Source organism: Vulpes lagopus, chromosome 8 (assembly GCF_018345385.1).
Source record: "Vulpes lagopus strain Blue_001 chromosome 8, ASM1834538v1, whole genome shotgun sequence".
In the NCBI taxonomy this organism is placed as follows: domain Eukaryota; kingdom Metazoa; phylum Chordata; class Mammalia; order Carnivora; family Canidae; genus Vulpes; species Vulpes lagopus.
This window is the reverse complement of record NC_054831.1, coordinates 110,398,857-110,425,770: the sequence shown is the minus strand read 5'-3', so window position 1 is coordinate 110,425,770 and position 26,914 is coordinate 110,398,857. Positions and strand designations below refer to the sequence as shown.

The following is a 26,914-nucleotide window of genomic DNA, read 5'->3' as shown; positions in this document are numbered from 1 at the left end:
TGAGGCTCTCCTCGGAAACTATATTTGCTTTCTGAGTGCATGGTGAGTTTTCATTTGGGCTCTGACCAGCTGACAGCTATGCAAGTTTGTAGATACCAGTAATTGAATATAGATAACCTTGATGGGTGACCTCGTCAGAGCCGGGCCTGACTGCTTCCCATTGTTCCTGGTTTTGCCAGTTGATACTAAACTGCTGCCGGATGAATTTATATATTAAGAATTCGCTGCAGTGGGAATTGCTTATCGTTCCCGGGTCTACCCTGTAAGCTTCTATTTACTTGACGTGGTGGGCTGGGAATAAAAGCCGTGATTTGACTGTTCACCATTAGTGACAGAGAACAGTGTGTCGGAAGAGCTTTATTAATTTCTGAAAACAAAGCGGGGGCGGGGGAGTGTAGGGTGTCATGCTTTTGCTTGACACAAATCGCACGGAGAGGCTCTGGTCTCGCTGAGCTGCTTGTGGCTGTCTGAAGTTGGTTCCCAGCCATCTTTTTAGGTTCCATTTAGCTTAAAAGCAGAGTTTGAAGCCAGCTCAGTGCCATCGCCAGCGTGACACTCTTGTGTTTTAGGGGAAGCATTGGAAGAGGTTCAGAATTTATGGTTAATTCAGGGAGATGCTTTAAGAAGTCTGTAAGCGGGAAAGGTGGCTCTGATCCCAGGGAGAGGGGGAGGGCAGGTCACAGGGCCACAGAACGAGGAGGGGGACAAATTAGGCCAAGTGTTTGCGCCTGGCTGCTCGGGTAGTTGAGCAGACGGTTGTCAGCGAAACGTCACCGTGGGACTCTGCACGGCGGGCTCCGCAGCTCCGCAGCTCCCCGACTCTCTTCTTTATACTTTTCTGAATTGTTGAAATGTCAACCGTGAACATGGATCACTTTTTGCCACCAGGAAAAAAAAATAAGATGAAACCGTTGAGAAAAATCTTTTCTAGAAACCGTGTTTTCTAGCCTTTTGGAAGCTGATCTGTATTTCTCCAGGCTCCCTTGCACGGCTTTGAACTTGGCAGCAGGTGCAGAGGGCGTTAGGGAGAGGCCAGGGTCTGTGTCCCCGTTAGAGGGGTGGGGGTCAGAGGGTGGCACTGTGGACAGAGGAGGAGGAGAGACAGGTGCAAACTGTGGAGGAGCCTGGACATCTAGCTAATGGCGTGGTGGCTGCTAATGACGCGGGGTGCATTCGGGGGTCTGGGCTGGAAACCGTGCGGGCGGGGAGCTCCTGGGGCCCTCGCTGCCAAGCAACTGTGTGTCACTGCTCAGCTGAGGGGATCAGCCTTTGATGCTTTCAACATCAGAACATCAGAGCTCTTCTTCATCCTAAGAAGGAAGGTTCGGGTTAGTCAGCCAGGGCAAATAGCTCAAGGGAAATTTCATTTTCCCTTTGTCGGGCCCTCTGCTTTTATGTGCTGGGCCGTACATTGCAGCTACCACACGGGGAGAAGAAGGCTCACTGGACCCAGGCGCACGCAGCCAATTTGGGGCCTGGGTGAGGAGGAGGGGAGCAGCTCCGGCCTGGAAGCCTTGCGGGGAGCCCAGAGAAGGGGCTGCTGCGGGCCTGAAGTCACCTCTCTGTTATGCCCTCTGGTTGCCGACTGGCCAAGGAATGTTTCCACCCTGGCCAGTCCAACCGGTCTGGCTTCTCTTCCCAACAAGGACAGCCCTGTTTGTGTCTTTGCTGCTCAGGGCGTGTTTACCTTGTAAAGAAGGGAATGAAGGGCACCCAAGGGTGCCAGCAGCCAGCACCGTCCAGTGTTCCCTGTGGTGCGTGCAGCCGGGTGTCTTGGATTTGAATCCAACGCTGCTGCCACTTAGCTGTCCAACCCTGAGCAATTGCTGTACCATCCTCTCACCTTAGTTTTCTCCTCTATAATAGATAGTGGGACCAGTAGGCATGCAGTGCTCCCCTCTCCCCCTGGTACTACGAAGGACTCCATCATCAGCCATCACTGAAAACATCCATTCGACAGCCATTTGAATAGTCCAGAAGCCCTCAATATTTTAACAGCAGCCTCGAGGGATGGCTGCCTTTTCCAATAGTGGAATTAATGTTTATTAACCAAAACTGCAATTTCAAAAAAATTAATGCAGCTTAGCCAACATTTCCTCCATCTCTAAATGGGTATAATTTTTAAAATATTTTATTTATTTTCAGAAAGAGGCACACACGTGCAACCGGGGTGTAAGTGGTGGTGAGTAGCAGAGGGGTGGGAATGGGAGAGAGAATCCTGAGCAGTCTCCATGCTGAGTACAGAGCCTGATGTGGGGCAAAATCCCATGACCCCGAGATCATGACCTGAGCTGAAACCAAGAGCTGGCCTCTTAACCCACCGAGCCACCCAGGTACGCCTCCAAATGGGTGTGGAGCACTTTGTAGTTCTGAGGAATGAGCTCTGTTTACTGGAATGAGCTACACTGTGACTCAGTTCTTGGGAGTTCCAATACCCCAGATAAGGTGGGGTCTGGGGGCAGCTAGCAGTGTTGGGGTGGGCTTGGGCACGAAAGAAGGGAGAGCAGGAGTTATGCCAGTGATGGAAGTCAAGTCGGGGGTCAAAGGCCCTTTAGATCCAAGAGAAATGATGGTCAGAGGGAGGATGTTGGCAAGGAAGGGGGAGCCACCAGATTGTGAGGTCCAGGCAGGCCATAGCCTGTAATCTAAGAGGTCTAATGAGCTAGGTTGTGTGATGGGACAGCTGCTGAGGTGAGCTTGACCTTGGGCTTAAAATGATTTGCCCTCCAGCATGCTTAATGATATCTGTGCGAATTGAAGGTCCCAGGTATTTACAGGAAGGCATTTCAGAGTGTTACCCGACTGCAAATGACCTGAGGCTGGCTGAGGAGCAGTAAGACAAGATTGCCACAGGGGACCTCGGCCTCCTCCTCTTGTGAGCCTTGCCTGGCATCACGATGTGGGTTCTGAGGTCCACACCACAGGAACTATGGCTGAAAGGATCTGTAGGGCCTCTGTCTCTTGGGGCCATGTAAGCGTGAAAATCCTATACTTACACCTGAGATAATTAATTCACTCAATCAAAAATATTTATTGAATGTCATCTATGTGTAAGGAACTATGCCAGGTGCTGGAAATCATTTTTCTCTAGGATAGAAAAATTTCTGCAGTTTCACACCCAAGGCTTTGGTATGCCAAAAGTCACGGGGGCAGCTATTCAAAATGCAGACTTCAGGTCTGTGCTTGAGGGATTCTTATCCGGTGAGTTGAACATGGGCCCTGGGCATTTGCATTTTGAACGAGCACAAATTTTGCCCACTGAGACCAAGGAGCCATGGCATGTCTGTTTGTCCATCCACATAGCTATCATTTACTGAGCACCCGCTAGGTGCTAAGCACTGGGTTGGGTGCTGGGAATGGGAAGAAGGCACGCCCTTGCCAGCAAGTTGCTCCTGGTTATTGGAAAGGGTTGATCTCAATAACCAAATGGTTTCTAGAGTTTCATATTCTAGCATATTTAAAAGGGTGTTTTTTTTAAAAAAAAATCTAACACAAGAGACAGGAATGCATTCTCTGTCATTACCCTATTAGATCTAGTTGTTGTACAGTTTATAATGAATAAAACAACACTAAGAGGCAGGCAGTCTTGCGAATTTTATGCATGCTTTATATAAATGTTAGTTTTTGCAACGACTTTATGAGGCTAGAGTTAGAAGCATTTCCATTTTACAGATGGGGAAAGTGAGACATTGGATGGTCTTGCAGCTAGGAAGTGATGAGCTGGAATTTGAACCCGGGCGGTCTAACTCCAGACTCTACACGAATAACCATGACATGATTTCCCAACACAGTGTGCTGTTGCTGGAGTTTTGAGGCTGAAAAATGTGGCCTTAGACCAAGTCATTCTGATAGTTATTCTGATACTGGATCTACACAACCAGAGGAGAAAAAGATCTTATGTTTTGACTTGTATTTTAAAGAACCTAGAGCAACTTTCTTTTCCTGGGTGTCAAAGGTGGGAGTGAGAGGGCGTGCCCAGGAGACAAGGAAGCCCTAACCTCACAAGAAGCTGGTCCAAATGTTGAATTCCCCAAACAGCTGCAAATCTCAACTTTGAAAAATGTATTTGAATTGGCAAAACTCAAAGAGCTTGATAATAACAGAATGTTAGCAAGGATGTGGGAAAATAGCTACTCTCATATACTACTGATACGTGTGGAATTAGGTTGAACCACCTTGGAGGGCAATTTGGCAATATCTAGTCAAATTTCAATGTGCATGACCTGTGCTCATGCAAGTCCACTTCTAAACACGTTCACTGGGCCCAAGCAGAAGGGCAAAAACATGTTACTACAGCATCAGAGACAACCTAAACACCTACCAACAAGAGAGATGGGTGAAAACAAGGTGGAAACAGATGGAATCCTTCCAGCAAGATCTCAGCTTGCTACTTGGAACCCACTGCTTGAGAAACTCTTTCTGATGTTAAGAAGTCTAATGATTAGAAACATGGGCTAGGACTGCGGTGAGTCTTGGCTCCTTCCTTTACTCACCGTGTGATCTTGGGCAATCACAAGGGATTTATTTCTTCATGTATGTTTCATGTCCTCATCTTTGAAATGGGAGTGATGATAACAGCACCCTGCCCGCAGAGTGGTTATGAAGACGAAAGGCATTATTGCAAGCAGATCCCCTAGAACAGTGTATGTTCCACGGTGTTTGCTGTGGAGTATTGCTGTATAGCCTCAGTAAATGTGAGATGGGATGAGATGAAGATGAGGATGATTGGCTAGGGCTTGGATCCATCTCAGGTATTCACTGGAAAGGTAAAAACAAACAAGAACAACAACAAATAAAGCTCAGAGAAATGAACTGGGCCGGTATGAACCGCATCGAAGATTTGATCCTTACTTACTCGCCAACTTGATAAGCTCACCTTGTAGTCAGAAAAGTGGTTCGAGAAATGATGGGTCATGGCCTCTGATAGAAGGGAAAGGGTAAGAAATAAGGTCTTCCAATGGAGACCAGTTTTCAAGGGTTCAGCACAGAGGCATGGATGTTTTTCAGGAGTAAATATGGGGGCCATGAACCCACTTGGCCATGAGGAAACTAACAAAAGCTTAAATCCTCGGGGGCAGAGATGGTGTCATGGCAAGCACTTCCATTCTGGCTGCAATGCCAACATCTTTTGTCATCCCGAGAGTCTGAAACGTTGCTCAGGATTTTCCCACAGTGAGGGAGATGTTTTTATTCCGGTCCCCAGTGAATCTGTTGGATCCAACAGAGATGTTGCTGGCCCCTCAAATCTCCCTGAACTCCAATAACCAAACACGAGCTTTTTCTCGGTGACCTGGCTGTGGCACTCCGCAGCCTCGTCCATTGATCCCTGGTGGCTCCTGAAGACCGACAAAGGAGATTTCTAGATGTTTGACAATTAGCAATTTCTCTCATAAAACACACGAGCACTTGGTGGTGCAGAGATTGCGTTTCATTTTGCCGAAATTTGCCCAGGCTTCGTCCTCTGCTATAAATGACGGATCCTTTGGAGTATTAAAGTGATACAGCACCTCCGGTTCCAGCCCTGAGACCTCTGCTCTGCCATGAAGCAATTTTCATTTCAGTGGAAGATATAAGAGTCACGTTCCAAACTGCTGCCGAATAATTCCCAGCATCTGCAGAGATTCCAGAGCAGCCACTGTGCTCTGTTTACCAACACAATTAAACCTCGACCATTCCCAGCTGCAGTACAAATATAATCTTATCTACTTAATGTCAGCCGATTAAGTCATCGGGGCTGCAAAACGGCAAACAGATATTAATAACGAAGCTAGAAGTGAGCCATTTCAGTGAAGTGGAATTTCGTGGCCGGTTCTTAGGCCTTAAGGCAGAAAAGTTCACACCTTCCTGACACTGCTATAAAACACTGCAACATTACAACTTTTCAACCATATCTAAAAGGCCAATTTAGGTTTATTCCCATCCGAGTTTATGGCCATGGTTCAGCAGGTGTAAACCGGTAATAGCTGCCGTCCGGCTCTGGGTGGATGCCAGCACAGATGTGTTCAGTCAAATGACTAATTGAAAACCTTAGACAAAATCAGCGGCCTGGCCATTTTGCCTGCATAATAAAACAGTGCTGATAAAGGCAGTGGAGAAAAAAAATCCACCCATCTCATCATCAGTGCCATTAACAATCATGAGTAAAGATGAAAACAACGCATGGTTTATTCTGCAAATGAAGGCATATAACTAGATGGTTTCCCAGGGGCCCATTACCCTTTTTAATAATACATCAAGGAGCCCGAGCAAACAGTTTGTATGTGCAAACCAAACAGAGCAAACTATTTACAGTTACCGCATACAGAGACAACTCCCAGCACTCTGGATTTAACAAATTTATAAAGGTACATAACATGATAGCTATTAGCAAAATTAAAAGAGAACCATTATAGACTTACAGTCTGCCATGCTCGCTCACCAGTCAAGAAGCAACGCCGACACCAACTTTCAATTCACAAGGATTCCACCCCCCACCTTTTTTTTCTCCTTTCCTCCAAGAGAGCAGCCCGACTTGGACTCAAATTATGTGCATGAATAATAAAATACCATCTAATTAAAAACTGTAGTTAAATATGCAAAAATTAATGGTAATGAGATTGTGTAATGCCTCCGAGTATAGGCGCTCCATGAATTACTCACAAGAGCTCCTTTGCTTGACCTAAACAGGGGATAAAGGAAGTGTCTTTGAACACTCTTGGTCCTGGCACCCCACAGGGCTCCGTGATGTTTCAAACATACTCGCAGCCAGGGCATCGAATGGCCAGCCTAGGTGGAATGTGGCCCGGCCAAAGCATTCTCTTCCAGTCCTTGGGAATGAGAAGGCTTTTGGTGGGCATTGTGCCGGAGGCTGGGGGGGGGGGGTTGTTGGCAAGGCAGGGGCTTGTCATCTTAAAGCAACAAGGGCCCTCCTGCAAAATGAGGATGGCTGGACAGACTCCTGGTAATAAGAAGTGGATGGAAATGTCTATTTTGGGGTTCATTTAAAGTTGTTCCCTACAAGCTGTCTAAAGCCTACTTACCTTCCTAGTCACTCATGCAAGGGTCTGTCCCAGCCTGCATGGAACCGAATCACTCTAGAAGAGCACCCCCATGCTAGCACTGTGGGACTGCTACCAGAAACTTCTCCTGAGTGAACCACCTCCTTTTCTCCTGTGCAGTCTCAGAAGACATTGCTATGTTGTCAACACAAACTACTGACCACATATTCCTCAGCCCCGTTTCCAAAGGAGCTACTGGTCCCCTTTGTGCTGTGAAGCCTTCTTGGTGCTTGACCGTGCCTTTAGGACTGAGTCAGCTTCCTGAGAGCATGCCCTGACATTTGCTTTAGACACAGAAGACTAGATCTCCCCCCCATCACTTCTGCTCAGAGCTTCTGAATCTCAACTCCCCCATCCTCTCTCCTCCCAGCTCTTCACGGCTAGTGATTCTTCTGCTTGAGGACAGTTGATGACAAACCAAAGGACAGCACCCATCAAGAGGAGAACGGGATCTCAGTGCGGTAGACAGTTTCAGACACACTCGATATGATTCCTGCTTTTGCCTTTTCATCTGTTGAAATTGAGTCTGACGTGCTGAGAAGTAAGCATTTCTTTGGGGGAGGTAGTTCCCATTCAGATGAGCCTGATACAAAACTTCCCTATCAGCACCTTCTTGAGCAAGCCTGTGTCGTCCTGCTTATGATAAGGGTTTTGTGTCAAGTCAGTAGGTATTTGAACTAATTGATACCTTCTTGACAATGCTCGACACTGGTGCGTTCATCAACTATGCAAAAGAACAGTTGTGGTGGTGTCAGAAAGGTGGGGATTTCGTTCCCTGCCAGCCATCCTAGACCAGTCCTGAGATTTATATTGTAGCGTTTGGGGCTTGTGAGAAAATGGTGACCTTGATTTGCCTCCCCTCCCCTTTGTTTTCTTTCTTCTGTTGAAAAAGTCTAGATTTCTTCCCTCCTGTCTCACAGATTCTACCCAACTTTCTCAGTTGGCAGCCACATTTCAATGTTGGAAGCACAGTGGTAAGAATTTCTGGTGTTTGACATGGAAAAGATACAAAGTTGGACCAGTGAGCCTTCTGAAAATCCCTGGACAGATCAGACTTAGGTTTGGTGACCTAATAAGGCTTGATGCCTCATATGTATGTTCTTTGTTGATAGGTCGATTGATTGACTTGTCATTTACATCTCCCAAATGAATGGGATCTGAGAATTTGGTTGAGTGTACAATCTCTAATGTCATCCGGACTGGTGTTCTTGTTTCAGCTTTGCTGCTTGCTAGCTCCCTCACCGATCTGAGCTTCAGTGTACTTATCTATAAATAGAGATCATTGCAATGTCTCCATCATAGAGTTCTTGTGTTTATTAAATATGATAGTGTACATAAAGCACTGAGCACAAGTCTAAGCTCATAACAAATAGTCAATGAATATAGCTATACTATGTAACAACAGCAACCACAATGATAATAATTACTAGAGCTGATTTTCCATAAGATCACTTAAAACAGAATAGGAAAAACAGAGAGGAAAAGTTAGAGGTGAGTCAAGAAGCTTTTGGACAAAGGAAGAAGTAGATGTCCTGAGAATAAACATAATAATGATCACATCATGTATAGTTTTCAAGTGTTTTGATGTACATTATTCAAAGTAACTAACAGTTAAGATACTTTTCTTTTTTTTTAGATTTTATTTATCCATTCATGAGAGACACAGAGAAAGAGGCAGAGACACAGGCAGAGGGAGAGGCAGGCTTCCTGTAGAACAGGCTCATCAAGCCCAATGAGGGACTTGATCTCAGGACCCCGGGATCACACCTTGAACCAGAGGCAGATGCTCAAATGCTGAGCCACCCAGGCATCCCAGTTAAGATACTTTTGACAACAAAAGTAGGATGCTTAATTATCAATGACTTGAAACCTTAAGGCACCATTTGTCCTATATAGCAAGAAGCCCAGAGGTTTCTGGGGTTGAGTGGTCAGGAGTTCCTTGATTCCAGGGTTGACTTCCTTGCAAATCTCTTGGCTTCCCCTCATGGTTTCAAGGTGGCTACCCAGCTTCAGCTCTCACATTCCCCACAAAACTTTGTCCAAAACAAGAAAGGCTCAGGGACAGGGAATGGGGTTGATTTTTTTCCTTAGTCATCTCTCATGGACGAATTCTTTTCCTGGGCTTCCCAGCAGACTTCTCATTATAACTCATTCAGCAAAACTGGGTCACATGTCCATCTCTAAAGCAATCTCAGGGAAAGGAGAATGGGATCATCATATTTGGCATTGACCAGTGATGACTCCTTTGCCAAGGTTGGGCCCACCTTTTCTGAGCACATTTCCATTGGGAAACTGAACAATACAGGACTACTGCCATCAAGAGAAAAAGTAGAGGATGACTGATGAGTGGGCCATCAAGAGTGTCTGCCAAACCCTACAGTGGCACATGTTATTACCTTCACTTGTCAGATATAGAAACTGTGGCTCAGACAGGCTCAGCAATTTTTTCAAGGCACAGACAAATTATAAGTGAAAGAACTAGACCTAGAAGTCAGATCTTTAGGCTCCTGATTTAGTGTTCATTTCAATACATTCAACTGTAAGGTGAGATCAAATTTGAAACTCTGAGCTCACTGGCAGACAGAGGGAAAACGCCAAGAAGATGAACTTTATAGTTCATCTCAGGGTCTTATCAAAAGGAGCCCTAGAAGTTTATCTGAAGGGAAACATTTTCTTGGCACTAAATTCAGGAATTTATTGTACAAAATCTTACATAAGGGACATAGAAACATAATGGATAATGTTAAAAAAAAAAAAAAAAGAGAGAACTGGCAGAGGCTCTGCCACTATGAAAAAGAGGAGTGTTTTTTAAACATTTTTGTTTCCTGTTAAGATATATGTGAATGTCATGCTCTCATGGGTGAACCCAGGTTTTGACTAACCTTACAAAATTTGGCAGAGAAGTCAGTCTCTATAGTAATGGAACAAATCAAGACTAATAATAGTACATTGGGAACAATTACTCAGAACATTTTTTGGCGTAGATAAGCTGAACTTCGGGTTTTGTGCAATTCCTGGTACATCCATGACCACATCCTTTCTTCTCCTACTCAAAAAGGCAAATGAGTGAGTGAGATTGTTCTGTGGATTGCTTTGAACTGATTCTTAGTTTGTATTTCAGAGTCAATCACTTGGCACACTTCACACTCTTATTAATTTAATAATGATGCCTTATTCCACATACTACAATCACAAAAGAAACACAGGCCTTCCTAATTTCAGCTCTGTATTCAGAAGAAAAGTGAGCAAATTCACCTCCCTGGGGAGGTGTTTAATTAAAGGGAGGGAAAACTCTGACATTTCCTGATGTTTGCCAAGTCCTCATTCTTTAAAATTACTTTAAATAAATTTGCACACTATCTCAATAGCTTGACTTTATTCTACTGGAGAAGGATGGAGACTCACTTTTTTGCTGGCTAATGTTCAAAAAAGCTCCATAATCACCTGCAATTATTCCTACTTACCCACTTCTTTAAGTCTATACTGACCTTTTATTTACTCATTTAGAGAGAGATTGACCTGCATGGAAAGAACACACATAAAACCCAGAGCCACCCCTAGTCACTGGGGAAATGCCATTTGTCACCAGCTCTCTTCATTGCCGGGTGAGCCTTACCTAATGATCTAGTGATTTGGTTTATGAGTGAGAACAGATACATTTATTTATTTATTTATTTATTTATTTATTTATTTATTTATGAAAAGGAAGGGCAGAGAGAGAGAGAGAGAGAGAATCTTAAGCAGACTCCCATGCTCAGCACAGAGCCTATCAGAGGGCTCAGTCTCACAACCCTGAGATCAAGACCTGAGCCCAAATCAACAGCCAGATGCTTAACCGACTGAACCACCCAGGTGCTTCCAGACACCTATTTTAAAGAAATGCCAGTATTTGTGTGTCAGGAAGGAAATAAAGTCCTTTCTACCATAGAGGGATGGCATCTTATGCAGTAAAAGTGTTTGTCACTCTGGTTATGGAAATGTAGAGTAATTATTTAAATATTTTTTAAAGAATAATAGCTATTTCATTTCTGGAAGAAGATGTTTGTGAATAAATGCAACAAGATGTATCTTATTGGTTAAGGGGAGAGACTCTTAGGTTGAGAAGTTTGAAATTTTCATAAAGGCACAAATGCATGAAAGTCAATAGACTGATGACAAAGTGAGAAAACACAAGGAACTTTGCCCAGCTCTTCTATAATTATTGAGCATCTACTGTGTGTCTAGTACTTAGCTCAGTCTTGTAGGGGATGTGCTGAGGAATAAGACCTAGCACTTAGCACTTGCCCTGAAGATGATTTCCAGACTTCAGTGCTTATGAGGGCAGCATAAATGTATGACATCTGCCAGCCAAGGACTGTGGTGAACTTGAGATTCCATATCCTGCTTAAAGGGGTGAACGCTACTCAGCTTCTGTGATGATTTCTATCTGAGAATACTGGCCCAATGTAGCAAGATCATCCCGTTTTGTAAAACGAACTGGAAATTGAAAATTTTGTGTAAACTCTATTTTTCATTATTACTATCATTTAAATAAAATTAAAACTGTGAGGGGAAAAAGAAAACATGTCAGTTTGCTGTTTTCCCTGAACTGATTTGTGGGTTTGGCAATGTGAAAACCAGACTCTTAATGGCATTCATTTTCTGTCCATTTTGTCTTGTAAAGAAATTAATTACACTTATGTCAGCCAAAAATACCTTTGGGTCTTTAAATCCTTTTTTTTCTCTCTCTCTTTTTTAAGATGAAAGTATTTCTGCCTAATTGACCAGCATCTGCCATTGTGAGATTCTGGCCCTCGTGAGAGATGCTGAGAGGTGGTATGAGGGCTGTCAGCTTATTTCAACTTGATTTCAGCCACCACTTAAGAATTACTTTGCTCCCCATCACATGAGAGTGAGCCTAGTGGTTGAAACCTGATGACAGAGGGAAAGGAGGAGAGAAAAGAAGAGAGAAACAGAGAGAAAGCAGAACTGCCACAAGGCTGGGAATGTGCAAAAAATAAAACAAATAGCAAACTAATTTCTTACTGTTTTTCATTCATGCTCTTATTCATTCATAGATATTTATTGAGAATCTACTATGTACCAGCCTTCATTTTAGGCATAGATATATTGAGAGAATGAGACAAACACAGTCTCTGCCCTCGTGAAACTTATATTCCAGCAGGGATGTGAAAAGAATGTGATATGAACAAATGAATGGATAGGGTCATTTAAAATGGCAGTAGGGGGCAGCCCGGGTGGCTCAGTGGTTTAGTGCCGCCTTCAGCCCAGGGCGTGATCCTGGAGACCCGGGATCCAGTCCCACATTGGGCTCTCTGCATGGAGCCTGCTTCTCCCTCTGCCTGTGTCTCTGCCTCTCTCTCTCTCTCTCTGTGTGTGTGTCTCTCATGGATGAATAAATAAAATCTTTTTTAAAAAATGGCAGTAGGTACTGATGAATTAAATAGGACAGGGTAGTGGGGCCTGATGAAATATTCTATTAGTGGGAATGGTTGGGAAGGCATATCTGAGAAGAAACTCGAGCCAAAACCAGAGCAACGATGAGAAGTAAGCTAGCTATATGAAGATCTGCAGAAAGTTGATAAGGGATACAGGGCAAAATAACCTGGAGTTGAAGACTGGGTTGGTTATTCCCACTTTGTTCCTTTTCTGATCCATTTGGTTAATAAAGGGAAAATGTCTCCATTTGGTATGAATATGTCTTTCTATTAATAACATCTTTCTAATACCTGCTAGTCTCTTTAATGAAGACAGAACAGACCCCAAGCCCTGAACCTTCAGCAATCCACAGTAACTGACTAGCATTAATAATGTTATTTGTTCTTTCTTTATTTTTGTAGTTTCTTTCCACTTTGCAATAGTGACATAAAATTTCCAATTTGAATGAAAATAGTTAAGTGAAAAGAATGAATCAGATATGCAGAAAAATCTGAATTACACCACAGCATAGGACTTTCCAGAATTAAGAACACTAGGTATATGTTTCCCCTTATGTTCTGGGGAATCGCTCCCAAATATCCAGAAGAACAAGAAACCAAAGTACAGTCTTCATGTCTACTGAAACTAGAAGCCATCTGTGATGCTTAAGCATAATGTGTTAAAATGGAAAATGGATAGAGATGACCAAATCAAAATGATGATGAGCTGCCACAATAAAAATATATAGGCTAAGTGGAAGCCTGTGTAACTGTACAGTCTGGTCTTCCCTATGCCCTTCCTTTGCCTTGTTCTGAGAATGCACCATTGGATGGATAACCCACAAGTTGAAAGTAGATGGTCAACAATTTCTCTATAAAGAACCTGGAACCAGAGCAAATAAGTAGGGCTGCACTAAAAAGCTGGCCATCTGCTATGCTCTCTCAGATACTCAGAACCCCCAGTCAGTTATTTCATTAGTGCTGCACTCTTAAATATAAACTGGTTACAAAGGATTCACAGATATTAAAAGAAAACCCCCACCAAGAAAGTCAGAGACCAAACAAGAAATTGTAAGTAAAGAAATTCTGAGATATTAGAGATAATGCAAGGAATAGAAGAAAATGCCACAATATTATAATTAACATTCACAGAGAGATGAAAAATATATTGCATCCATGAAGCAAGAATGCAATGCTATTGCTTTTCAAGTTTTGATCAGGCAACAAAATAGAAAGAACCCTATAAATTCCAAGTAAGTTTAAAGAAATGATCAATGCAATTGGAGGATTGGAAGGCACAATTGAAAACATCTCTCAGCAATAAAATGAAATGGTAAAGAAATGGGAAGATAATACGAAAAAAATTCCAAGATCTCTTCATGAGGTCTGATGTCTTGACTATCTAGTCTTCTATAAAGAACACAGAGAACACACAATGGGGGAATGAAATATATCAAGGAAATAGGAGTAACCTGGGTGGCTCAGTTAAGTGTTTGCCTTTGGCTCAGGTCATGATTCTGAGGTCCTGGGATTATACTGAACACAAATTCCTGCCTTTCTCTATAAAAGAGGATTCCTCTCTGGTGTTTGGCAGACTTGACTATGATTTTGCCATATCTTGCTTCTCTTGAATTGAAGTTCACTGTTATTCTTGAATAATCCCATCTTCCTTCCTTCCTTCCTTCCTTCCTTCCTTCCTTCCTTTCTTTCTTTCTTTCTTTCTTTCTTTCTTTCTTTCTTTCTTTCTTTTCTTTCCTTCTTTCTTTCCCCTGTGTTGGGTTCCCTACTCAGTGGGGAATCTACTTCTCCTTCCCCCTTGGTCTACTCCCACACACACACTCATGCCCTCTCTCAGATAAATAAATAAATTATATATATATATATATATATATATATATATATATATATATATATAATCTCTGGGTCTACTCCCACACACACTCATGCCCTCTATCAGATAAATATATATATTTCAAGGAAATATTCCAGAACTAAAGACACATGGGTTGAGAGAACCCAACCAGAGGTAAGCACAGTGAATTTTAAAAGTTCCACCTAAGGCTCATCAGCACATATTTCAGAAGACCAAATAGAGAGACCCTGAGAACTTTCCAAGAGGGAAAAAGAGATCATATTACACACAAAGGACTGGGAGGAAGAAGGGAATCACAGTGTTAACACTGGGATAAAAGGGAGTCTTTAACATACTGAATAACAATGAGCTTTCAATCTAGAATTCTATATCCAGCCCAAATATCAAGTGGTGGGTTAGAATCACGACATCTCATTGGACAGCATATCTATCACCCCTGAGCTCTTTCCCAGGCAGTGACTAGAGATTCTACTTTATCAAAAAAGAGAGTTTGTGATCCAGGAAATAAATCTAACATATGAAAGAAGCAAAAAGAATTCTGGCATGAGATAATATTTACAGCCATACACCAGTCCTCAAGGGCAACTGGTCCAGATGGAAGGACAGAGGGTTTCAGGAGGAGAACCTTCAGGAAAAATAAATTAAACCAGTAGATTGTCTGATATTTTGAACACACAGATAATTCTTTTAAGAAGTTACTGGAGGAAATGGGAAGAATTTTAAATGAATATTTTTAAAAACAACTAAGAAAACAAAAAAATGAGAAAATTGATTCCAACAAAAGATGCTTTTTTTTTTCCCAAAAAGGAAACATAATTGTGGCACTCCACTAGGCTCAACGGCAAATGACATTTGCACTGTCATAAAAATGAAAATGTTGGATACTGCCTTAATTAGAAAATTATATATGGTCCTGCTGGGAAATCTGAGGGAAATGAAGCAGGGCAGGTGTGTGTGTTTGAGAGGGGAAAAAAGCCAACTTCTTATTTACTGAAGTAGAAAGTCAATATAAAAAGCCTAAAATTAATGAATCAAGAGATAGCTGTATCATCATTTTATCTGTTAAAAGCATGGAGGTTAATGCCTGAAGAAACCACTAAGAGAATTAAAGTTGATGCTTCTGGAGAGGTGGATTGGGGTGAGTAGCCAAAACTGTTATTTTTCTGTTATAAAACTTTTAGCATTACTTGGCTATTTAAATTATGTGCCTGTATTACTTTGAAAACATATAATATGCTTAAAGTAAAACAACAACAACAACAACAAAAACCCTATAAAATAGGTATTTCACAATGGGGCAGAGGCTTTTCATTGTTCCTTATTGTCATTCTCCTGTTTTCGTCTGCAAGAGAGCCCCAATTTTTCAGTGGGCATTTGTCCATCTGGAATAAAGATTAGGTTATCCAGGGTCCCTTGCAGCTAAATATGACCATGTAACTAAATTCTAGTCAACCAATGACAAACAGCAGTAGTATATAAAATTTTGAGGTCCTTAAAGGGAGTGGCTCTGTTTTTTTGTGTCCTGCTACTTCCTGCTGGAGCTCCAGGAGTTATGATGATTTTGGAATGGCTGCCACACATGGCAGAGCCAGAAGATGGAAGGGGCCTGGGTTTATACGACCCCCACACCACATCCTGGATGGACTACTTCCAGACTTCTAGAAAATAAGGGAGACATTCAGTTTATCTTTTTAAAAACCATTGTTATTTGGGGACTTCTAAATGCAAACAAACAAATCCAACAAATGCACAGGAGTATGTCAACCATCACAGTCATGGGCACATAACTAACTGGATTCTGGAAACACTGACCTGGAGGGAATGAGTGAGAGCAGTGGAAAGGGAAGAGTCCTTTCCTGAGGACCAAGAGGAGTCATATAAGTGGAAGGACCCACGCTTTACAATCTGGTAAGCCCCGTTCAAGAATAGAAGGCGGAATTCAAGAGAACAGCCACTCACTAAGAGTCTGTTGGGGTGACCCACCTATGCAGTGCACCAGGCTCCATCCTTCCCTTGAAGTTGCCTGCAATCCAGTGGAAATCCTACTGGGTATCCATATAACTCTACTAATGATGGTGGCCACCATGGACATGATGCTATCTATATGTGTCATATATATTGTCTCACTGAGTCCTCAGGCAACCAACCATGTAGTGTTGGTGCATCTATTGACATCCCCATTCCAGAGGATGAAACTAAGATTCCAAGAGGTGGTCCAAGTCCCCAGGGTCATGCAGGTAGACTTACTGTCTGGCTTATCCACGAGACCCAAGGCAGATGATGAAGTGCTGAATCTGAGGTTCAGACAAACAGAGGAGATGGAATCCTAGGTTGATGGTGAAGCACGTGTTTAAGCTGGGCCCTAAAGGTTCTGAAAGGGGAAACTGAAAACAAGAGGAATTCTAAGTGGTTGGAATAGTGTGAGCAAAGGGATGAAGGCTGGAAAACACCAAGCGGGCTTGGGAAGCTGGGACTTGGATGAGTCTGGCTGGGGCAGAGAGCATGGTAACACCGTGGGAGATGAGGCTGGCAATGCAGGGTGGGCACCAGGTCACAGCAGCCTCCAGTAGAGGCTAGAGGGGTGCACTGGATTCTATAGGCCATGCATGGTTGCTGTAGGAGGTTGCTTTGCTTGCTTGCTTCATGCTTTTTTCTTTATTGAGCCCATCAGATACTTGCGATATATTTAGTTGAAAAGTAAATGCTCCTCCGTGAGCATGGATGAAGGCCACCTTTCCAGTGGCCCCAATCCCATCATGGCCTCTATTTTTTTAATTTAATTTATTTATTAGAGAGAGAGAGAGAGAGAGAGAGAGAGAGAGAGAGAGCTTGTGTGGGGCAGGTGGAAGAGCAGAGCAACTGGGAGAAGCAGATTCCCTGCTGAGCAGGAAGCCTGATGCGGGGCTTGATCCCAGGACCCTGAGATCATGACCTGAGCCGAAGGCAGACACTTAACCAACTAAGTCACCCAGGTGCCCCTCATGGCCTCTATTCTTTATGCTGCTCCTGTGGCAGGATGATCATGGGAGTCACTGGGATGTTTCCACACCCCTACCTTAGATTCCATTCCTCTAGGTAATGTTTCCAGGCAGATTAATGCCCAGATGGTGTAAGGACTCATCAAATGCATACATATTCTAAAAAAGGCTTTTGTGTATCATGACCATTTTTTTTGTCATGAAAGCTTCCCTCCTGTGCATTTTCTGCCAGGTAAGAGGAACAGCATGAGATCTGGAACCAGCTTTGGGGTAGGGGGCTTTTTTGCCCTGAAATTGGGAAAGGATGAGTCTGGTCCACACGGCACTTTACTCCGTGCAGTTAGGACCTGACTCTGGAGCAATCTTATCCAACTGTCTTTCCTCTTGTGTGCCAGCTTCCGTCTGGGCAAAGGCTGCCAGTTGGACAGAGGCTTTAACTGCACTTAAAGAATTAAAAGATGAGCCAAGCAGAAAAAGATGGAACTGGCTCAAAGATTGATCAGGGGCTTTGCTGGGGGCAGGAAGCAAAGCCTTGGATTTTGTCTGTGTCAGACCTGAAGCCTGGACCCGCTGCAGACAGAGAAGCCTCAGATGGGGTCATGCTGAGAAGCAGAGAACCCCCACTATGGACCCGAGCCCAAATCCTTCAACGGTTCCCTTTTCTCTAATGTCCAAATAAAAAGGCTTAGGGGCCTTCCACTGTGGGAAGTCCAGCCCCTCACCAGGAGGATAGAGCCCTGCTTCTCTCACCCTGAGGAACTGTGCTGGTTGTCACTCGGCCACCTGCCACCCTGTCCCCCTCTCTGCTCAGCACCGTTCCTGTCATCCTCCAAGGCACCATCACCCTGTCTGCTGTGAGACACAGAACCTACCGCAGGTCTCAGATTAACCCACTCTTAACATTTGCACGCCCAGAGACACCAAGGGAGGCCCACTTAGACCAGGAGTCTAAGGGTTTAAAGGATTTAAATAGTCTAAATAACAGAACGTTTTCATGTGTTCTAGCCATCTACCTTGACAAAGAGAACTTTGCAACCATCTCAGAAGGCTTAGCTTTGAATTTGGGATTCTCAGCTTCTCAGAGTTAGGCCTGCAGCTCACCCCCCTTCTCTCCCTGCTCCAGTACCCTTGCACACCAGGAGGGGCCTCTCGCTCTGGTATGTGGACCTCACATCCCATCTCTGTCCACACTCTGCCCACACAGCCCAGGGCTGGGCATCCTGTGGCACAGTGAACTCTGAGAGACTAAGTCCAGCAGCCCTGGAAATGGGCTTGCACTGTGTGGAAGGGAAGCTCCCATGTTCTGAGTCTGGGAATAGCATCCGGAAGCAGTGTTCAGCAAACAACGGCCTGTGGGCAAGTCTAGCACACTGCCTGTTTTCTGGGCGATCTGACAAGCTAAGAACGTTTTCCTGCATTTTTAGATGACTGAAAAAAATCACAAAAGAATAATTTTCGGGCAGCCCGGGTGGCTCAGCGGTTTAGTGCCACCTTCAGCCCAGGGCCTGATCCTGGAAACCTGGGATCGAGTTCCACATCGGGCTCCCTGCATGAAGCCTGCTTCTCCCTCTGCCTGTGTCTCTGCGTCTCTCTCTCTCTCTCTCTCTCTCTCTGTCCCTCATGGATAAATAAATAAAATCTTTTTTTTTAAAGAATAATTTTCTGTGATTTGTGAAAATGATGTGGAATTCACATTGCGTGTCTGTAGTCTTCTTGGAATCCAGCTATGCTCATTCATCTATGTATCATCATTAGAAGCTTTTGTGCTTCTGTGGTGGAGCTGAGTATTTGGGACCTCTGGGCCCTCAAAGCCCAAATTATTTACTATCTAGCCCTTTGCAGAGACCAAAGTTTGTGTTACTTCTGGCAGTTTGCTCTGCGAAGCAGCCCATGCAGCCCTGCTCTAAAGATTCTTAATTAAAAAAAATATATATGGCAAAATCAGTATAAAATTTACCATCTTCACCAGTTGTTAAGTGTACTGTTGGGTGGTATTAGGTACACTCAAATAATTGTGCAACCGTCACCACTATTCATCCCCAGAACATTTTCATCTTCCCAAACCGAAACTGTCCCCACGAAACACTAACTCCCCATTCTTCACTCTCCCAGCCCCCCACAACTCCCATTCTACTTCCTGTCACTGTGAATTTAGCTATCCTAGGTACCCTCAGGTAAGTACGGTCGTACAGTAGTCGTCTTTTTGTTCCTGGCTTTTTTCACTCTGTACAACGTCTTCAAGTTTCATCCATGTTGTAGCAGAGGTCAGAACTTCTTTCCTTTTTAGGGCTGAATCATATTCCATTGTATGGACATACTGCATCTTGTTTATCCATTCATCCATGGATGGCCACTTGGTTTGCTTGCACCATTGGCCACTGTGAATAATGCTATGGGCATGGGTGTACAAGAACCTCCTCAGGACTCTGCTTTCCATGCTTCCAGATGTACACAGGCGTGCTTCACTTTCTTGTGCTTTGCAAAGATTGCACTTTTTACAAATGGAAGGTTCGCCACTTCAGTGGAGGAAGTCACTGCAAAAGTCATAGAAACAGCAAGAGAACCAGAATGACAAGTGGAGCCTGGAGATGGGACCAAATGGCTGCCATCTCATGATACAATCTCAGCAGATGAGAAGCAGCTTATGGATGTACCAAGAAAGTAATTTCTTTTTTTTTTAATATTTATTTTAGAGAGAGAGGCAGGAGAGGGGCACAGGATCTTCTAGCAGACTCCTTGCTGAGCTCGGAGCCCAGCACAGGGCTCAATCTCACAACCCTGAGATCATGACCTGAGCTGAAATCAATAGTCCGATCCTTAGTGGACTGAGCCACCCAGGAGCCCCTAGAAAATAGTTTCTTGAGATAGAATCTGCTCCCGGTGAAGATGTTGGAATGACAACAGAGGATTTAGAAAATTACATAAACTTAGTTGATAAAGTAGCAACAAGGTTTGAGAGGATGGACTCCAGTTCTGAAAGAACTTCTACTGTGGGTAAAATGCTACCAAATAGCATTATGTGCTACAGAGAAATCATTTGTGAAAGGAAGAGCTAACCAATGCTGTAAATATCATGGTTGCTTTATATTAAGAAATTGCCACAGCCATCCCAGGCTGTGATCAGGGACCACCACCCTGATCAGTCAGCAGCCATCAAGATCCAGGCAAGACCCTCCACCAGCAAAAAATCATAACTCTCTGAAATCTCCAACAATTGTTAACATTTTTTAGCAATAAAGTATTTTTAAATTAGAATATATATTTTTAAGGCATAGTGCTATTACACACTTAATGAACTACAGTAGAGTATACACACCATTTTTTAAAGACTTTATTTCTTTATTGGAGAGAGCGCAAGAGAGCATGAGCAGGAGGGAGAGGCAGAGGAGAGGGAGAAGGAGACACCACACTGAGCAGGGAGCCCGATTTGGAGCTCGATCCCAGGACCCTGAGATCATGACCTGAGCTGAAGGCAGACCCTTAACCAACTGAGCCACCTGGGTGCCCCTAAGCACAATTTTTATATGTACTAGGAAACCAAAAAATTCATTTGACTGGCTTTATTGTGATAATTCACTTTACTGCAGGGGTTTAGAATGGAACCTGCAGTATCTCCAAGGTGTGCCTATACCTGGAAGTAGAATTACATCATCACATGGTAATTCTGTTTACTTTTTTTGAGGAACCACCATATTGTTTTCCAGAGTGACAGCACCATTTAACATTTACCATTCCCACCAACAGCAGGCAGCCCTACCGTTTAAAACCAAAAAAGCTCTTGGAGGCATCTGCCTGACCAAAGTGCCACCCATCTTTAAAAAAAAACAAAATCTAACCTCCTAAGAGCAGTAGTTTTCAACCCTGACTGCACATGAGAACCATCTGGAGTACTTATAAATAGCAGTGTGTGTGTGTGTGTGTGTGTGTGTGTGTGTGTGTGTGTCCGGCAGGTGGATGGACACTGCAGACCAATGAAATTGGAATTCCTGGGGTAGAGTCTGATACAGGTGTTCTTTCTGTTGGCCCAGGTCATTCCCCAAAACAGCCCGGGTCAAAAGCCACTGCCCTTGGACAACCAGCTTGCCCTGCAGCCAACTTTTAAAATAACCCATCCTTCTCCTCTTGCTGCATTTGCCTTTCTGAGGACCCAGCTCCAGGAAGCAATAGACATGTCCCTGGAATCATGAGTGGTGTTGGGCATGGAGGTGGTGACACACAGTTTCCTGGTGAGATAGCGGGTGTGTTGAAGACAGACACCATCTGGAGTAGAGACGGCAAGGGCTGGGACTGGGCTGGTCACACCCTGTGCCTTCAGCACCTTTCCCCTTTTGGGGACATTTCTTGGGTCACCCTGTCCCAGACTCTTGGCATCTCTCCCTCTGGGAGTGTACCTCCCCCGCCACCACAAGCATACTAAGCCTGTGCGGTTGGGGTCATCCTCTTCAACCCCAGTCAGATCCAGGTTCTGGATCTTCCTCCCTCAAGTAACATGAAAATAATCTTCCTGGTCAGTCAGGCAAGACACAGGCGGAAAGGTCTTTTTTTTTTTTTCTTTTACACTTTTTCCTTAGAATCTAAATAGCCATTTTATTCTGCAGTGGTGAGTTCTGGAGTACCGTTCTGCTTGGTTATAGTCTGAGGGAAGCACAAATAAGGAGAGAGATTTTAAACACGGCTTTGGTGAAATGTACTGAGGCAGGGCCACAGTGTGTGCTTAAATGATCTAGAATGATGAAGACTGGTTGGGCTTTTTTTTCTCCAAGAGTGGCCCTTGTAGGTTTAATTGTAAAGTGTAATTACTTCAAGACGTCATAATTTGTTGTGTACAATATAAATCAGTAGAACTCCGTGGAATCATGTTTTTAATGTAGACCCCAAATAAAATGTTCTTTTATGACATAGCAGATGTTTCTTAATTCACTAGCGCCATGCATTGGGGTATTAAGATTATTCCTTGGCATTTTATTATGAATAACATACTTGCTCCATCATTAAGTGGCCCATTAAAGACATAAACAAGCTTTTATGCCCTGGTTTTCAACAGCTGCTGGTGGTCTACCAAGTGATAATCCAGCTTTCAGCAAATATTCTTCAGCTCTAAGAAATAAATACATTTAATAGGGCAACCTCAGGTCACTCTACAGCTTCTGGGATCCTGGCTTGGGAACATTCTTGAAGCTGGAAAAATGGACCGAAGGGTGAGTTGTTTTGAGAGGCCGTGTTTCCTTTAGCGTGTGTGTGTGTGTGTGTGTGTGTGTGTGTGTGTGTTGTGGGGGGTTCTTTAAAATAAACTAAAAATTTAAAAGACAAAAGAGAGACCTGCAGGAGAGAGAAGCAGTGTTTTGTAGAGGGGGCAGGAGGCATTCCCCTTCCTAATTCAGTGGGAAGACAGTGCTCACCAGTCCTATAACCTGCACTTTGAAAGAAATCAGCTGAGTCGGTTGTATGCAAGAAACAAAGAGTGGTGAAGATCCGTGTAGGTCACAGGCCCCTGTTCAATCACTGGCGTTGAATCTGAGCGGATGTGACCCCCGTGTGACAATGTTCCCAAGGTGTACCGAGAGGAGGTTCATGTCTCCAGCTCGGATGGGAGCCAGATAAGTGATCCCTCTCCCCCACCTTGGACTTCCTAAAGATAACAACTCGGGGCAGCCGGGGAGCAGAGCTAGGGACAGAGCCGAGATAGGAAATAGTGAGCCTGTATTATCCTTGGCTCGCCTGTTCCTGGCTTCCTGTGCCAAAGGTAGCCCTGAAGGGTGCGAAACTTTACAGTGCTAATGTACACAACGACATCCTCCTACAAGCAGCGGTTAGAAGAAGAAAGAGGGGCAGGGGGAGGTGAGGGGGGTCAGGGGAAAGCTGATGGAAATTTGCATGAAGGCTGTGTTGCCCTCACCCCCACCACCACCACCACCACCGAGCTTGGGACTAAATGAAGCAAGGGGAAGGTGGAACTGATTTTCAGGTCTGTTCAATTTCAAATCTATTACAAGATCTGTCATCAATAGGAAGTGGGAGAAAGAGCTCCAATTTATATCGTGAACCAGGTAGCGTGGACCTTCAAGGGACATGGCTCCTCAGCACCCGGGAAAACACTGTTTCAGGATGCCCACTCCGAAGGTTTTGGGCGGAAAAGACAGTTGGGTGAAATGTTAACCCCCTTGTCCCAAATGACGAAGAGACACAGCAGAGAATGTCTGTAGGAAGAAGGCCTTTTGTCTTTTGTTCCTTGTCTTTAAATAGGATTTAGTAATAAATTTTCTTTTCCTTTTTTTTTTTTTTTGTGGCTGATGAGGGTTTATTTTCTTTTTGTGTTCTATTTCATTTTGTAGTTGGATGTACTATTGTTCTGGGCCTGGGGAAAACAGGGGAGGGGGGCAGGAGGCAGGAACCACATTGTGAGTGAACTTGGCAAAAGGAGAGCTAAGAGGTAACTTTCCCGTCCGGTACAGTATCTGAGGTTTGCCCTGCTCCTGCCTCACCAATTCCTCCACCGCCACGACTGAACTACCCCTGTGCCCCAACGGAACCACGAATGGACCCCGCGTGGCCTGGTCATTTTTTTTTATGCCCATCTGATTGGAAAGTGACATTTGATACTTTTTCATTGTGTTAATTACGACTGTAATAGGGTTTTATTGTGCCCTCGATGACATCACTTTGGAAACATCATTCAATTGGGTGGCCCGTTTTCCTCTGGATAATTGTACAAAATAAACATGCAAGCCTTCTTTTTATAGCCATAGTCTGTGACTCTAAACACACACACACACACACACACACACACACACACGGGCATTTTCAACCACGTCAGAAAGGAAACAGAGCTGCCAACTTCACAGCATTCTACATGATTTTGAATTAATATGGGTCTATTAAAAAGAGCTGTAATCAGAAGAAAAAACTTAGCCCGATTCGCACAGCAAATACATTTCACAGTTGTTTTGGACAAATGCCCTCAGTGAATATGTTTAAAGTCATGTACAACAGGAATATGTTATCACAAGTAACCATGTTTTAATAAACACTTCATCTTTTTGTATTGCTTTCTTTCCATCACAATAATAGAAATATAACACCATATATCACTGTAAAACACATTTCCACATAAATGCTGATAAGCACAAAATATTTTTCATCATTTACATTTTAACTGTAATAATATATGGCAGGATTAAAGCTGCATCCATCATGTGTCTAACTAACCTTGCTGTAATGAATTTTTAAATGTAATGGTTTCTGTCGCAAAGTAAAATCGTACATAATGTCTAGTGACACAGTACGCTGGTGGGTAGGTGGTTTTTAAAATGTAAATGCAACTTCATTTTTAATTAGGTTTATAAACTTCGCCACCTCCCCTCCTGGCCAGCCCCCCACCCCTCCTACCCCCACCCCCCACCCCGCAGGATTATTTAAAGCAAGAAATAAGGGAGGCATGAATATGTGAAGTACTGCCAAACAGCTCAGCCCTTGAGTTCTTTAAAAATCACTCGCTTGTTGGAAATCCTGTGAATTCAGTGTATGTGCCTGTGTGTGTGTGTGTGTGTGTGTGTGTGTGTGTGTGTGTGTGTGAGAGGAGTAAACCACCCAATAGAAACAAAAGCTTACGGAAAATCAGAGTGGGGGGAGAAAAGCATTCTAAGGGCCCCTGGCGGGGCTCCGAGACTCAGGGCACCCTCTTTGCGCCAGCGCCCAGGTTCAGCTGTGGGGTAGGGGGCACAGGGGGCTGCAGGCCCTGAGCATCTAGGTCAAGGACAAATGCATCCCTCTCTCTCTCTCTCTCTCTCTCTCTCTCTCTCTCTCTGCTTGAAGTAACAAATAAGCCGACTCACCAGAGAAGAATCATTAAAAATAATTTGCACAAGCTTTCGGTGGTGTGAGCTCTTTTTTGATACAATATTTCCTTCCGTGATTATCACTGCGGACATGTTCCAGCCATATGGAAGCGAGCTGGGCTGGGAGCTTCCTCAATACCTGAGTGGTTAATTAAGAGCCGTTGCCCGGCCACAAGAAGCAGGTTTGAAATCCCTCTTCAGTCTCCGACAATGAGTAGCTTTTTTAGCAGCAGAAGTCACCAGGGACAGCCAGAAGCGAGGGTAATTATTTGAGATAACACACAGCTGAAAAGAGTGTGTGTGAGTGCAGGGGGGGCGCGGGGGGGCGGGGGGAGCAGGGGGAGCCATGTGCAGTTGAAAGAAGGGCAACAGTAGAGAAAAGTCTATAATAAAAAGGTCAACATCTCCTATTTTTCTGTACAGTGTCGACAGTCTGTAATGCCTTTTTAGCATGAATGACAACGGATTCTGTCTTTTTTTTCTAAAAAAAAGGGAATATCTTATTTTGTATTCAAACTTTGCAATTGTGAGTTCAGGCCTGCCAGCTCAATCTGAATAAGCTATTCTCACTTTATCAGGGTTTGCTGAACTGACTTTGATTGCATTGTTGCAAAATAGCAGTAATTTTTCCATTAACCCGTACAAACCCTCAGCGAGCAGGAGAACAAAGAAATATCAGAGGGATGAAAGCCATGAGCGCCGGGAGGGAAGCCAGGAGTTTCCTAAATGGCTTTCCTATGTGGCTCGTGGAACTGCACACCCCGGCTTCTCAGGCTGGCTGGGGCTTGCCGGCGATGCCATGTTAGGCTCCCTTTGGGGTCCCTTGGGGTTTGAGTCTCAGTGGGCCCCTCTCGTCCTCCCTGCCAATTTCTATTGTTTCCACTGTGTTAGCAGGGGCTGGGAAGCAGGGGCTGGGTTTCCCTTCCTTCAGAGGGACCATCTTTTATCCTGGATCTTGCCCATGCCAAGAGCCCCGGCCTTCCTCTAGAACCGACCCGGGGCCGCTCGAAGCCCATCAGAACCCAATACGACCCAAACACCGAGGGGCCTTCCTTTTCCCCCAGAGAAGACCCCAGCAGGCAGGGTGGGCGGGGTGGAGGGCCAGTTCCGCTGGTGACTGGAAGCGAGCGAAGGACCCCGAAGCCCACCCATCTGACATTTTCATACGTGCAGCATCACCCCTCCCCCCATAGTTTCTGGGGTGGCAGGGGCAGCCGCTCGATTTCGGGCGTCAAGGTAGCGATGTGAGGCTGCTGTTTTACATGAGCGGGGCCGCCCTCGCCTGTCGTTGTCACGATGGTGGGAGGCAGGACAAGCCGGGGCTCTGGCTCTCCCCTCCGTTAGCGGGAGGTCCGTTTGGAAGCATCAGACACAGCTGAGATGCTGTGTTCCCGCACAAAATCCCAAAGCCGGGGTGTTGACGGTTGTTAAGTTGATCAAAACGGAAGCATGACTTTTGGGGGTTTGTTTTTTAAATTCAAAGTGTCAAGCGCAGCCCATCTTTGGCGTGGGGCTCTCTGCTAGGGGGCCCGGCAAAGAGCTGAGGTCTACAAGGGCTCTGGTCTTCCAGCGCCCCCAAACAACCCCGCTCGAGCAGTGGTGGCTTCACCAGAAACCCACCGCTCAGCTTTGTTTAGGAACCGTCCAATATATTAATTATCTCCTTTACCTCCGCCGCATGGTACTGTCACACCGCACACCAGTCTTTAGGAAATAAAAGTGAACACGTTGAGCCCGCCGTACCCTGCTCCCGTAATATCCAGGCCCTGACAAC

General features: G+C 44.4%; 1 long non-coding RNA gene across 1 annotated transcript; it reads right to left on the bottom strand.

Moving 5' to 3' along the window:
• Nucleotides 1-370: 370 nt before the first annotated feature.
• LOC121497847 lies at nt 371-25,323 on the bottom strand. The gene is made up of 3 exons (XR_005989544.1): nt 25,138-25,323; nt 4,494-4,758; nt 371-1,310 (listed from the first exon to the last, which is right to left on the bottom strand). It is a non-coding gene; the product is annotated as an uncharacterized LOC121497847 (long non-coding RNA).
• Between the last annotated feature and the right edge of the window lie 1,591 nt (nt 25,324-26,914).